This window comes from Bombina bombina, chromosome 5 (assembly GCF_027579735.1).
Source record: "Bombina bombina isolate aBomBom1 chromosome 5, aBomBom1.pri, whole genome shotgun sequence".
NCBI lineage: Eukaryota > Metazoa > Chordata > Amphibia > Anura > Bombinatoridae > Bombina > Bombina bombina.
In genome coordinates this window covers 1121501428-1121514987 of record NC_069503.1, presented here as the reverse complement: position 1 = coordinate 1121514987, position 13560 = coordinate 1121501428, and positions in this window count along the sequence as shown.

Below are 13560 nucleotides of genomic sequence, written 5' to 3'. Positions count from 1 at the left end.
TCGGAATATACACGGTGGGCTGAGACAAGACATAAGCTAGAGCAGTAGGAAGATACCTGTTCTTCTGAATATGAACTATGTCGGTCAGAAAACAAAATAAACCACATTCTGTATCTAAGTCCACCACACAACATCCCTTTTTTAAACCTACCAAAGGAGGGAAAACTCCAGAAAGAGAGGCATCACCTCCAGAGGAAGAAATGGACTCAGACTCAGAGCCCCAATCTGATAACACTGATATGATCTCCGTCACAAAAGCAGACCTCCAAAATCTGTTATCAAAACAAGATATTAACAACATCTTTGACAAAATGCTAGAGAAAATGGATACTTTACAAAGTGCTGTCACTAACAGTTTGGCGGATATTAAACAAGATATACTGGAATTGGGAACAAGAGTCGAGACATTAGAGGACAGAGAGGACTCTGTAACAGAGGACATATTTAATTTACAACAACAGATATCATCTCAGCAACAAGAAATAGCTGACATCAATAATAAACTAGAAGACTTGTAGAATAGAGGAAGAAGATGTAACATAAGGTTAAAAGGAATCCCTGAAACGATAATGGCACCGGAAATAGCACACTTTCTACTGCAACTATTCCAAGCTATAACAGAGGATAAAGATGATAGCAAATTTCAAATGGAAAGAGCACACAGAGCCCTTAGAGCACCACTAAAAAAGGAGTCCCTCCAAGGGACATAATTGTAAAAATGTTTTGTTTTCAAGAGAAAGAAGAAATAATGGCGGCGGCCAGAAAAAATCCCACCTTTAAATTTAAAGGGTCAGTCATCCAGTTTTACCAAGACCTCAGCCTGAGAATATTACAAAGACGGAGTGCATTACGACCCCTCACGCAGCTTTTACGTAAGAGTCAAATTCCCTACAGATGGGGATTCCCGTTTGCACTACACTTCAACATGAAGGTAGAACAACCTCAACTGATAATTTGTCAGAAATCCCGGAGATATGTAAACATCTCAAATTGGAATGTCTGTAATTGCCAACTCTATTTCAGGAGCAAAAAACAACTTGCAAACTCACACACAGAGGGATCATCATCCAAGGGAAAATGGTCGAAAGTCCTAAGAAAAAACAGAAAACATGATCAGCCTTTGATTCTGCAAACTTATTTAAGATAACCCACTGAAGGAGGAAAAGAAAAGGTGGAAAAAATAGTCAGGGAAGATCTGGCTGAGGATGGTTCTTGTTTAAGAGACATCATCGAGACGAGACTGACCTAGAGATAAGTATAGTTCTCTATCTGTACTGTTTTCTGAAAACATGTTGAGTTCTTAAAAAGTCTTAAATTGGACATCAGTGATAGATGCTAACCACCATTTAAGTTTTGTTATAACATTTTATATGGTTTAAATTGTATATCAGAATGGACATTTGGAGTTCGGAGGCGGGCCCAAAGCAGACCTGGGGCATGTCCCCACACACTTTCTAATTGTATAACTAAGGTTTTTGTTTTATTATGCACACACAACCTGATGTGTTTTTTTCTAGCAACACAAGTTAAAAGTTTTGAAATATTTTTTATTTAATGTTAATGTTTAGTTTATACATTTATGATGTTTATGTTGATGTGGTCATTGAACTGTTATGCACCTTTTTGTTACTATAATGTGTCATGTTTTAGGGGGAAAGTCGAGAACTGTAGAGGAACCCTTTCTTTGCTTATTGACTATGAGGCAGAGGAACAGCCCCCAGACAGGAAAAACCCAGACCAATATAATCTTAGAATAATAGAAACTATCCGCATTAATAGCTATAAATCCTGGTTTATCTATGCAGTCGTGGGTTATTATCCTGATTTCACATAATGTCAGAGGGTTGAACTCAGACATCAAACGTAGAACAGCACTTACACAATATAGATTGTTAAAAGCCAATGTGATTTTCCTACAGGAAACGCATTTCTTAAACTCACAAATACCCAGATACTGGACCAGAGATTTTCCACTGACTCGAAAAAAAGAGGAGTCTCTATCCTCATACACTCCTCTATACCCTTTGTTCATACAGAATCAATTAAAGATAAGGAAGGCAGATTTTTAATAATTAGAGGCCAGATACAAGGTACTGAGATTACATTTTGTAAATATTATGCTCCCAATGATAAACAAGACACCTTCTTTAAGCTGCTATCACACCAACTGACAAATTGATCTCAATCTAGGACAATATTAGCTGGCGACTTTAACGTAGACCTTGCATTACAATCCAGAAAACGTCTCCAATTACTGACCAATAAACAACACAGACAATATATCAAGGCCAAGGCGATACTTGATCACCTGGGTACACACACCTTAATTGACTCCTGGAAGACCCTATATGGAATCACGGTAGACACCACATACTATTCTGCGGCACATAAGACATACACAAAACTAGATTACATATTTGTCAGCCAAATATTACAGCCTTCCCTAGACTCAGCCACTATCCACTCCTGTTTGTGGTCAGACCACTCGATAACACAACTTAAACTAGGTACTCTGCAGACAACTAATAGAACTAAAACATGGACTTTTGACTCTTTCTGCCTAAAAGATCCGATAACACTAAAATCTATAACACAACGAATGTAGGAGTATTGGGAAATTAATACGGGGTCGACGGAGAATCTTATTTCGACTTGGGCAGCTCACAAAAACTTTTTAAGAGGACTGCTTATAAAGGAAAAAAATGCCTTGCTTAAAAAATTCAGTAGTCAACGACTAGAACTTCAAAATGAAATAAACACATTGGAACAGCAACACAGACTCACACAATCTAAGACTATTTTTCAACAACTACAAGAAAAGCATTTGAAGTTAGCCAACATCCTTAACGACCGATCAGTTAGGGCAGCGTTCCGACTTAAGACTAATTACTATATATACTCCAATTAACCGGACAGATATATGGCTAACAGAATTTGGGACAAACTGAGAGTAGCGGCGATAGCACAAATTCAGAGACAAGATGGCACCACTACATCTCACCCACAGGAAATAGTTGACTGTTTTGCTGACTACTATAGTGATCTATATGATGGAAACAAGGTGACTAAGTCTGCACAAACTAAAGCTTTATTAACTAAATTTCTTAACGAAATACAACTACCTTCCTTGACTGAAAAAGACAGAGACAAGTTAAATCAGGAGATTACGATGACTGAGGTTCAACAGGCAGTAAAGGACTTAAAACCAGGAAAGGCCCAGGGTCCGGATGGACTTCCGGTCGAATATTATAAGTTGTTCCGATCCTCATTAGTCTCTCATTTAGTTACATTTTCAAATCACATAATGCAAGGTTATACAATACCTTCTGACCTTCTCAGAGCAAGGATAGCTGTAATACCCAAGCCAGGGGAAACCGTAAAATGTGTGCTAGTTACAGACCCATCTCTCTTATAAACCAAGATCTCAAGATCTTCACCAAGATATTAGCCAATAGACTTAAATCCATACTACCAGATATTGTCCATCCGGATCAGGTTTGGTTTGTGATAGGAAGGGAAGCCCCTGATAACATCAGACGCATACTCACGACCATTATCCAATTGACAAAGACGAAAACGCCTTCTCTGGTCCTATCACTGGATGCAGAGAAGGCGTTTGACAGAATTTATTGGACATATATGTTTGCTGTCTTGGATGAGATGGGATTTTGGGCCCCTTTGTGACAGCTCTATAAGGTATATATTCCACACCTACAGCTACGGTTAGGGCCATTGGACACCACTACAAGCTTATAAATATTAAAAATGGCACGAGACAGGGGTGTCCACTTTCACTGTTGTTATTCGCGCTCTGCATGGAGCCCTTAGCCGCCTGTATTAGACAGAATCCTGACATTACGGGCTCTCAATTTAAAAAAAGGGATCATAACATTGCTCTCTTTGCGGATGATGTTTTGCTGACTTTGACTAAGCCTCTGACTTGTCTTACTAGCCTTTATGATGTCCTTAATCGGTTTTCTGCCATATCAGGATACAAAATAAATATGGACAAAAGTGAAGCTATGGCAATAGCATTGCCAACACAAACAAAAAAGCTTAATTTTGAATTTACCTGGGTTAAGTCACATATCAAATATCTGGGGATTAACTTGTCTACTCAATTTACGGGGCTTTATAAAATCAATTACTTGCCGTTATATAGAGAAATTCGTAGGGATATAGCAAAATGGAAACACCTTAACTTTTCATGGTATGGCAGAATATCGGCAATAAAAAAGAACATTCTCCCGAGATTGTTATACCTGTTTAGGACCTTACCTATCCCAATACCAAAAAAAGATCTGGAAACATTACAAGCAGAACTTATTATTTTTATCAATAACAAAAAAACACTCTAGAATCCCTTTTCAAACACTGACAAAGAATAGACAGTTAGGGGGGGATTGGAGTCCCCTAACCTGAAAGACTACTATGATGCCTCTAGATTAGCCCAAACAGCACTAATGGGATCGCCTAACACCGATATAGTATGGATAGGGTTGGAATCGGATTTGGGAGACTCTGACTCCCCAGACACTCTACTATGGGATACCTCTGTATCTCTACAAGTAGTCCATAATTGTTCTCCGATTATCGGCCATTCGGTGGAGCATTGGAGAAATTTAAATAGAAATAAAAAAACATAATTTATGCTTACCTGATAAATTTATTTCTCTTGTGGTGTATCCAGTCCACGGATCATCCATTACTTGTTGGATATTCTCCTTCCCAACAGGAAGTTGCAAGAGGATCACCCACAGCAGAGCTGATATATAGCTCCTCCCTTAACTGCCATATCCAGTCATTCGACCGAAAACAAGCAGAGAAAGGAGAAACCATAGGGTGCAGTGGCGACTGTAGTTTAAAATTAAAAATACCTGCCTTAAAATGACAGGGCGGGCCGTGGACTGGATACACCACAAGAAAAAATAAATTTATCAGGTAAGCATAAATTATGTTTTCTCTTGTAAGGTGTATCCAGTCCACAGATCATTCATTACTTGTGGGATACCAATACCAAAGCTAAAGTACACGGATGAAGGGAGGGACAAGGCAGGTAATTAAACGGAAGGTACCACTGCCTGTAAAACCTTTCTCCCAAAAATAGCCTCCGAAGAATTTGTAGAATTTTGAAAAAGTATGAAGCGAAGACCAAGTCGCTGCCTTGCAAATCTGTTCAACAGAAGCCTCATTTTTAAAGGCCCATGTGGAAGCCACAGCTCTAGTAGAATGAGCTGTAATCCTTTCTGGAGGTTGCTGGCCAGCAGTCTCATAGGCTAAGCGGATTATGCTTCTTAGCCAAAAAGAAAGAGAGTTTGCCGAAGCCTTTTGACCTCTCCTCTGTCCAGAGTAGACAACAAACAAAGCAGATGTTTAACGAAAATCTTTAGTAGCTTGTAAGTAAAACTTTAAAGCACGAACCACGTCCAGATTGTGTAATAGACGTTCCTTCTTTGAAGAAGGATTAGGACACAAAGACGGAACAACAATCTCTTGATTGATATTCTTATTAGATACCACCTTAGGTAAAAACCCAGGTTTGGTACGCAGAACTACCTTATCTGTATGGAAGATCAGATAAGGAGAATCACATTGTAAGGCAGATAACTCGGAAACTCTACGAGCCGAGGAAATAGCTATCAAAAAAATCTATGGAATGAAGAGGTTCAAACGGAACCCCCTGAAGAACTTTAAGAACCAAATTTAAGCTCCAAGGTGGAGCAACAGGTTTAAACACAGGCTTGATTCTAACTAAAGCCTGACAAAATGCCTGAACGTCTGGGACATCCGCCAGACACTTGTGCAAAAGAATAGATAGTGCAGAAATCTGTCCCTTTAAGGAACTAGCTGTCAATCCTTTCTCCAATCTTTCTTGGAGAAAAGATAATATCCTGGGAATCCTGACCTTACTCCATGAGTAGCCCTTAGATTCACACCAATAAAGATATTTACGCCATATCTTATGATAGATCTTCCTGGTGACATGCTTTCGTGCCTGAATTAAGGTATCAATGACTGACTCGGAGAAACCACGCTTTGATAAAATCAAGCGTTCAATCTCCAGGCAGTCAGTCCCAGAGAAATTAGATTTGGATGGTTGAAAGGACCTTGAAGTAGAAGGTCCTGTCTCAACGGCAGAGTCCATGGTGGAAAGGATGACATGTCCACCAGATCTGCATACCAAGTCCTGCGTGGCCACGCAGGCGCTATCAAGATCACTGATGCTCTCTCCTGCTTGATTTTGGCAATCAGACGAGGGAGCAGAGGAAACGGTGGAAACACATAAGCCAGGTTGAAGGACCAAGGTGTTGCTAGAGCATCTATCAGCGTTGCCTTGGGGTCCCTGGACCTGGATCCGTAACAAGGAAGCTTAGCGTTCTGGCGAGACGCCATGAGATCCAGTTCTGGTTTGCCCCAACGATGAATCAATTGTGCAAACACCTCCAGATGGAGTTCCCACTCCCCCGGATGAAAAGTCTGACGACTTAGAAAATCTGCCTCCCAGTTCTCTACACCTGGGATATGGATAGCTGATAGGTGGCAAGAGTGAATCTCTGCCCAGCGAATCTTTGAGACTTCTAACATTGCTAGGGAACTCCTTGTTCCCCATTGATGATTGATGTAAGCCACAGTCGTGATGAACCTTAGAGTTGCTAACTGAGGCCAACCCTGAAGAGCATTCAATATCGCTCTCAGTTCCAGAATATTTATTGGAAGGAGTGACTCCTCCTGAGTCCACGATCCCTGAGCCTTCAGGGAGTTCCAGACTGCACCCCAACCTAGAAGGCTGGCATCTGTCGTTACAATTGTCCAATCTGGCCTGCAAAAGGTCATACCTTTGGACAGATGGACCCGAGATAGCCACCAGAGAAGAGAATCCCTGGTCTCTTGATCCAGATTTAGTAGAGGGGACAAATCTGTGTAATCCCCATTCCACTGACTGAGCATGCAGAGTTGCAGCGGTCTGAGATGTAGGCGTGCAAACGGCACTATGTCCATTGCCGCTACCATTAAGCCGATTACTTCCATGCACTGAGCCACTGAAGGGCGAGGAATGGAATAAAGAACACGGCAGGAATTTAGAAGTTTTGATAACCTGGACTCCGTCAGGTAAATTTTCATTTCTACAGAATCTATCAGAGTCCCTAGGAAGGAAACTTTTGTGAGAGGGGATAGAGAACTCTTTTCCTCGTTCACCTTCCACCCATGCAACCTCAGAAATGCCAACACTATGTCGGTATGAGACTTGGCAATTTGGAAGTTTGACGCCTGAATCAGGATGTCGTCTAAATAAGGGACCACTGCTATGCCCCGCGGCCTTAGGACCGCCAGAAACGACCCCAGAACCTTCGTAAAAATTCTTGGGGCTGTAGCTAACCCAAAGGGAAGAGCTACAAACTGGTAATGCCTGTCTAGGAAGGCAAACCTGAGAAACCGATGATGATCTTTGTGTATCGGAATGTGAAGATAAGCATCCTTTAAATCCACTGTAGTCATGTATTGACCCTCCTGGATCATAGTTAGGATGGTACGAATAGTCTCCATCTTGAATGATGGAACTCTGAGGAATTTGTTTAAGATCTTTAGATCCAAAATTGGTCTGAAGGTTCCCTCTTTTTTGGGAACCACAAACAGATTTGAGTAAAATCCCTGTCCCTGTTCCTCCTTTGGAACTGGATGGATCACTCCCATAACTAGGATGTCTTGTACACAGTGTAAGAATGCCTCTCTCTTTATCTGGTTTGCAGATAATTGTGAAAGGTGAAATCTCCCTTTTGGGGGGGAAGCCTTGAAGTCCAGAAGATATCCCAGGGATATAATTTCCAACGCCCAGGGATCCTGGACATCTCTTGCCCACGCCTGGGCGAAGAGCGAAAGTCTGCCCCTACTAGATCCGTTACCGGATAGGGGGCCATTCCTTCATGCTGTCTTAGAGGCAGCAGCAGGCTTTTTGGCCTGCTTACCTTTGTTCCAGGCCTGGTTAGGTCTCCAGACCGTCTTGGACTGAGCAAAAAGTTCCCTCTTGTTTTGCATTAGAGGAAGTTTGATGCCGCACTTGCCTTGAAGTTTCGAAAAGGCACAAAAATTAGACTGTTTGGCCCTTGATTTGGACCTATCCTGAGGAAGGGCATGACCTTTTCCTCCAGTGATATCAGCAATAATCTCCTTCAAACCAGGCCCGAATAGGGTCTTCCCCTTGAAGGGAATGTTAAGCAGCTTAGACTTTGAAGTAACGTCAGCTGACCATGATTTAAGCCATAGCGCTCTGGTGCTTTGGATAGCAAAACCAGAATTCTTAGCCGTTAGTTTAGTCAAATGAACAATGGCATCAGAAACAAAAGAATTGGCTAGCTTAAGTGCTCTAAGCTTGTCAAGTATGTCATCCAATAGAGTCGCTACCTGTAAAGCCTCTTCCAGAGACTCAAACCAGAACGCCGCAGCAGCAGTGACAGGAGCAATGCATGCAAGGGGCTGTAGGATAAAACCTTGTTGAATAAACATTTTCTTAAGGTAACCCCTCTAACTTTTTATCCAATTGGATCTAAGAAAGCACAACTGTCCTCGACAGGTATAGTAGTACACTTTGCTAGAAACTGCTCCCTCCACCTTAGGAACTGTCTGCCATAAGTCCCGTGTGGTGGCGTCTATTGGAAACATTTTTCTAAAAATAGGAGGGGGAGAGAACGGCACACCTGGTCTATCCCATTCCTTAGTAATAATTTCTGTAAACCTTTTAGGTATTGGAAAAACATCAGTGCACACCGGCATTGCATAGTATTTATCCAGTCTACACAATTTCTCTGGCACTGCAATTGTATCACAGTCATTCAGAGCAGCTAAAACCTCCCTGAGTAACATGCGGAGGTGTTCAAGCTTAAATTTAATGTAGAAATATCAGAATCAGGTTGCATCATCTTCCCTGAGTCAGAAACATCACCCACAGAAAGAGCTCTCCTTCTTCAGCTTCTACATATTGTGAGGCAGTATCAGACATAGCTCTTAAAGCATCAGTATGCTCTGTATTTCGTCTAACTCCAGAGCTATCTCGCTTTCCTCTAAATTCAGGTAGTCTGGCTAATACCGCTGACAGTGTATTATCCATGACTGCCGCCATGTCTTGTAAAGTAAACGCTATGGGCGCCCTGGATGTACTTGGCGCCATTTGAGCGTGAGTCCCTTGAGCGGGAGTCCAAAGGATCTGACACGTGGGGAGAGTTAGTCAGCATAACTTCCCCTCGTCAGATTCCTCTGGTGATACATTTTTTAAAGACAGAATATGATCTTTATTGCTTAAAGTGAAATCAGTACATTTGGGTATACATTCTAAGGGGGTTCACCATGGCTTTTAAAACATAATGAACAAGGAGTTTCCTCTATGTCAGACATGTTTGTACAGGACTAGCAATGAGACTAGCAAGCTTGGAAAACACTTTAAATCAAGTTAACAAGCAAATATAAGAAACGGTACTGTGCCTTTAAGAGAAACAAATTTTGTCAGAATTTGGAAAACAGTGAAAAAAGGCAGTTAATCAAATGAAATTTTTACAGTGTGTATAATAAGCTACCAGAGCATTGCACCCACTTGCAAATGGATGATTAACCCCTTAGTTCAAAAAACAGATAAAAAAAACTATATAAACGTTTTTTAACAGTCGCATCAACTGCCACAGCCTTGCTGTGGGCCTACCTTCCCCAACAAACGATTTTGGAAAGCCTAAGAGCCCTTTAGAGATGTCCTATAGCATTCAGGGGGACTCCTGGAGGAAGCTGGATGTCTCAGTCTGTAAAAGTTACTGCGCAAAAAAGCGCTAAATTAGGCCCCTCCCACTCATAGTAACCAAAGTGGAAAGCCTCAGGAAACTGTTTCTAGGCAATTTAAGCCAGCCATGTGGAAAAAACTAGGCCCCAATAAAGTTTTATCACCAAAGTATATATAAAAACGTTTAAACATGCCAGCAAACGTTTTATATGGTAAATATAAAAGAGTATTACCTCAGAAAGTAAGCATGATACCAGTCGCTATTAAATCACTGTATTCAGGCTTACCTTACATAAATTTGGTATCAGCAGCATTTTCTAGCATTCACATCTTCTAGAAAAAAATCTTAACTGCACATACCTCATAGCAGGATACCCTAAACGCCATTCCCCCGCTGAAGTTATCCTCTCTTCAGTCATCGTGTGAGAACAGCAATGGATCTTAGTTACAACCTGCTAAGATCATAGAAATCACAGGTAGATTCTTCAATTTTTCTGCCTGGGACAAAATTAGTAGAACTCCAGGTACCATTTAAAAATAAACAAACTTTTGATTGAAGCAAGATAACAGCTACATTTCACCACTTTCCTCTTACTACCTCCATGCTTGTTGAGAGTTGCAAGAGAATGACTGGATATGGCAGTTAGGGGAGGAGCTATATAGCAGCTCTGCTGTGAGTGATCCTCTTGCAACTTCCTGTTGGGAAGGAGAATATCCCACAAGTAATGGATGATCCGTGGACTGGATACACCTTACAAGAGAAAATGGTTCCAGATTACTCACTCAAGACACCACTTAGATATCTTATCCTGAAGAAATACAGGAAACAGCTAGACAAATGGGTAAATAAAGGTCTATATCGAGTGGGGGATATGGTACTACATAATAAACCCTTAACCTTTACACAAACTCAGGAAAAGCTAGCACCAGACCCCCTTAGGTGGTATTTATATTTGCAGGTCACTTCTGCCTTGCATACATTCTTGTTAAATACACAAAATCAAGGTTTTAGCAGACTTCATTGCCTTGGCCACTGCGCTCCCTCACACTGTGCTGTGGTGCTGCCTGTGCTCACTGCTTGCTCTTCACACACTATGTGCATCTGCCGGGCCCACCAGCTGCCGGCCCACAGGGATTTTTCCTGGTATCCCGGCAGCCCAGGCCCTGACTGTAATTCCAGGAAAGATTTTTCTACAGGTGGGAAATTATTTTTATACAAGCGGCAAAAGCTTTAACAAGTTCTAACTAATTAGGCAGTAAGTGCAATGCTGGAAACTTCTGTTTGGTCAAATCTTTCGGAAGAAATATTCAGCGCAATTAGTCTCCCCAAATATTTGTCTGCAACAATATTCAGTATTCATTTTGTTTTAACATAAAGGAATACTGAATATTCATGTAACAGTAACTTTCATTTTTGTTAAACAAATGTAAATATTCCTTTTCTAAAAGACAAAAAGTTCACCTGTAGCCTTATACTTACCTCTAGGTCACTGGAGAGCCGAGTGTATCCCAACCCTACTTCTCAGTACCCCAAGACATAATAATAGGAGGCTTAGCATGGCCAATAACTACGGTAAAGGATATTCGCCTTTAAAGCCGACTCTGGGATCTGTCGCAATAAGCCTCCTATTAGAGTGGTTTGGGACTTTAAGGAGAAGGGTGTGGATTAGCACGGCTCTCCAGTGCACTACATGTAAGTATTTTAATGAAAACAAATGAATACTGATGAACTTTGTCAGTATTTCTTTTTTCTTAACAGTTGGTGCATTTTTTTGGATGCTCTTTTTGAGAAAACAAAACAAATATCTATTTTTTGTTACAAATTTTCATCTGTAACAAACACGATGAATGCACATGTTTATTAGGCAGATAAGCCTTTGAAAGTTAAAATTTACATTGTTCAATAACAGTTTAGCAATGTCTATGTCAGCTGATTTATTCTGGTATCAGCCAGTAAGTATGTAATCTTACGTTTTGTTTTTAGCTAATTCTTACATCATTAGTAAAATAAATGTTTGTTTGCACTGGTTTGTAGCTTTGGTACCTGCTACTACTTTATGTTTAACAAATGATTAATCTCAAATGTATTTTGTGTCTGTGTATGTCTATCTTTTCTACAAATTGTGGACACATTTTCCCTATGTCTACTATAAAATATACATAACTGATGGGTGTCCAATATTCTTTAATAGACATGTAAGTTACCTTAGTCAGTGGTAGGTCCAGGAGAGTGCTGAGGATTTTGTTCAGACATGATTGTAGCACCCCCAATTAATAAACCTTAATTTTGGGGGCCAGTGATTACTTTACATGTCCTTAGTACTATCTAGAACAATAAGAAATAGGCAACATAAAAAGAAATTGGGTTTGTGCAGCAACAGGAGGAACAGGAGTTAGACATAGCAGGAATACCTTTCATTCCTAAAAATTGATATCTATCTATCTATCTATCTATCTATATCTATCTAATATATCTATCTAATATATCTAAAATTTCTGTCTATATGTATCTACCTATCCATCTATCTATCTTTCTGTCTATCTATACATCTCTCTACTATCTATCTATCTATCTATCTATCTATCTATCTATGTATCTATCATCTATCTATCTATTTATCATCTATCTATCTATCTATCCATCCATCTATCTATCTATCATCTTCTTTCTAATCTGTATTTATCTAATCTATCTATCATCTATCTATCTATCTATCTATCTATATATCTGTATTTATCTAATATATCTATCTATTTAATCTATATATCTATATTTATCTAATATATATATATATATATATATATATATATATATATATATATATATATATATATATATATTTATCTAGCATCTATCTAGCATCTGCATTTATCTAATCTATCTATATATCTCTATCCATTTAACTAAATTTGTCAGTTTGCTTCCCTGTCTTTCTGTCTGTCTGTCTCTGCCTGCCTACCTTTCTGTCTGTCTGTATTTTTATATACTGTATATATAATATATTAACCTTTCATCTATCTATCTATCTATCTATCTATCTATCCCATATTCATTCATCACTACAACTGCCTTATGAGTATTAGAAAATGGCTCAGTATTTTTAAAATTGACATTATACTGTTCTAATGGAAAAGAAAGGACTTTACATAAGCTACACAACTTTTAAAATCAAGATATAACTGATAATAAAAAACAAGTCAGAACTGTCACATTAAACCTAGCATTAGATGAATAGATGCAAACAATATGACATGTTGGGTATGGTTAATGGGTATCATTTCACATCTCAAAGCCTTCCCCTAGCCTCAGCAACAAAACTTTTTTATCCTTTAATTTGACACTTTTTTTACAGACATACTGAGCTCATTATTCTTGCAAAATGTTTAGTCTGATGTTGTATTCAGAAGAGGCTGATAATCGAGACTGATACCTCTCTATTTCCATCATCACTTAATGACTTAGAGGCAGTAATTTGTTGTATTACAGAAGTATTTAAACCCCCCAACCTATTTTTTAAAAAAAAATAGCAATTAGGTCTAGTAGCAATGGTTATATTTCATTATTAAACAGAATTACTGATTTTCTGCAGGAAGATTATGCTATCAAGCCCTTTTGAAAATTCCAATTAATTTGCAGAGAAGTTTTAGCTTAGAGCAGAGTTTGCCACTAAATTCTTTTATTTTTTGCTTGTCTGTAAATGTAGCCATAATACTGTATAATTTGAAAACATATTTTTTGAGTACTATTCCTATGAGACCAATTTTATGAGCCCCATAAATGAATATATGTATATACTGAT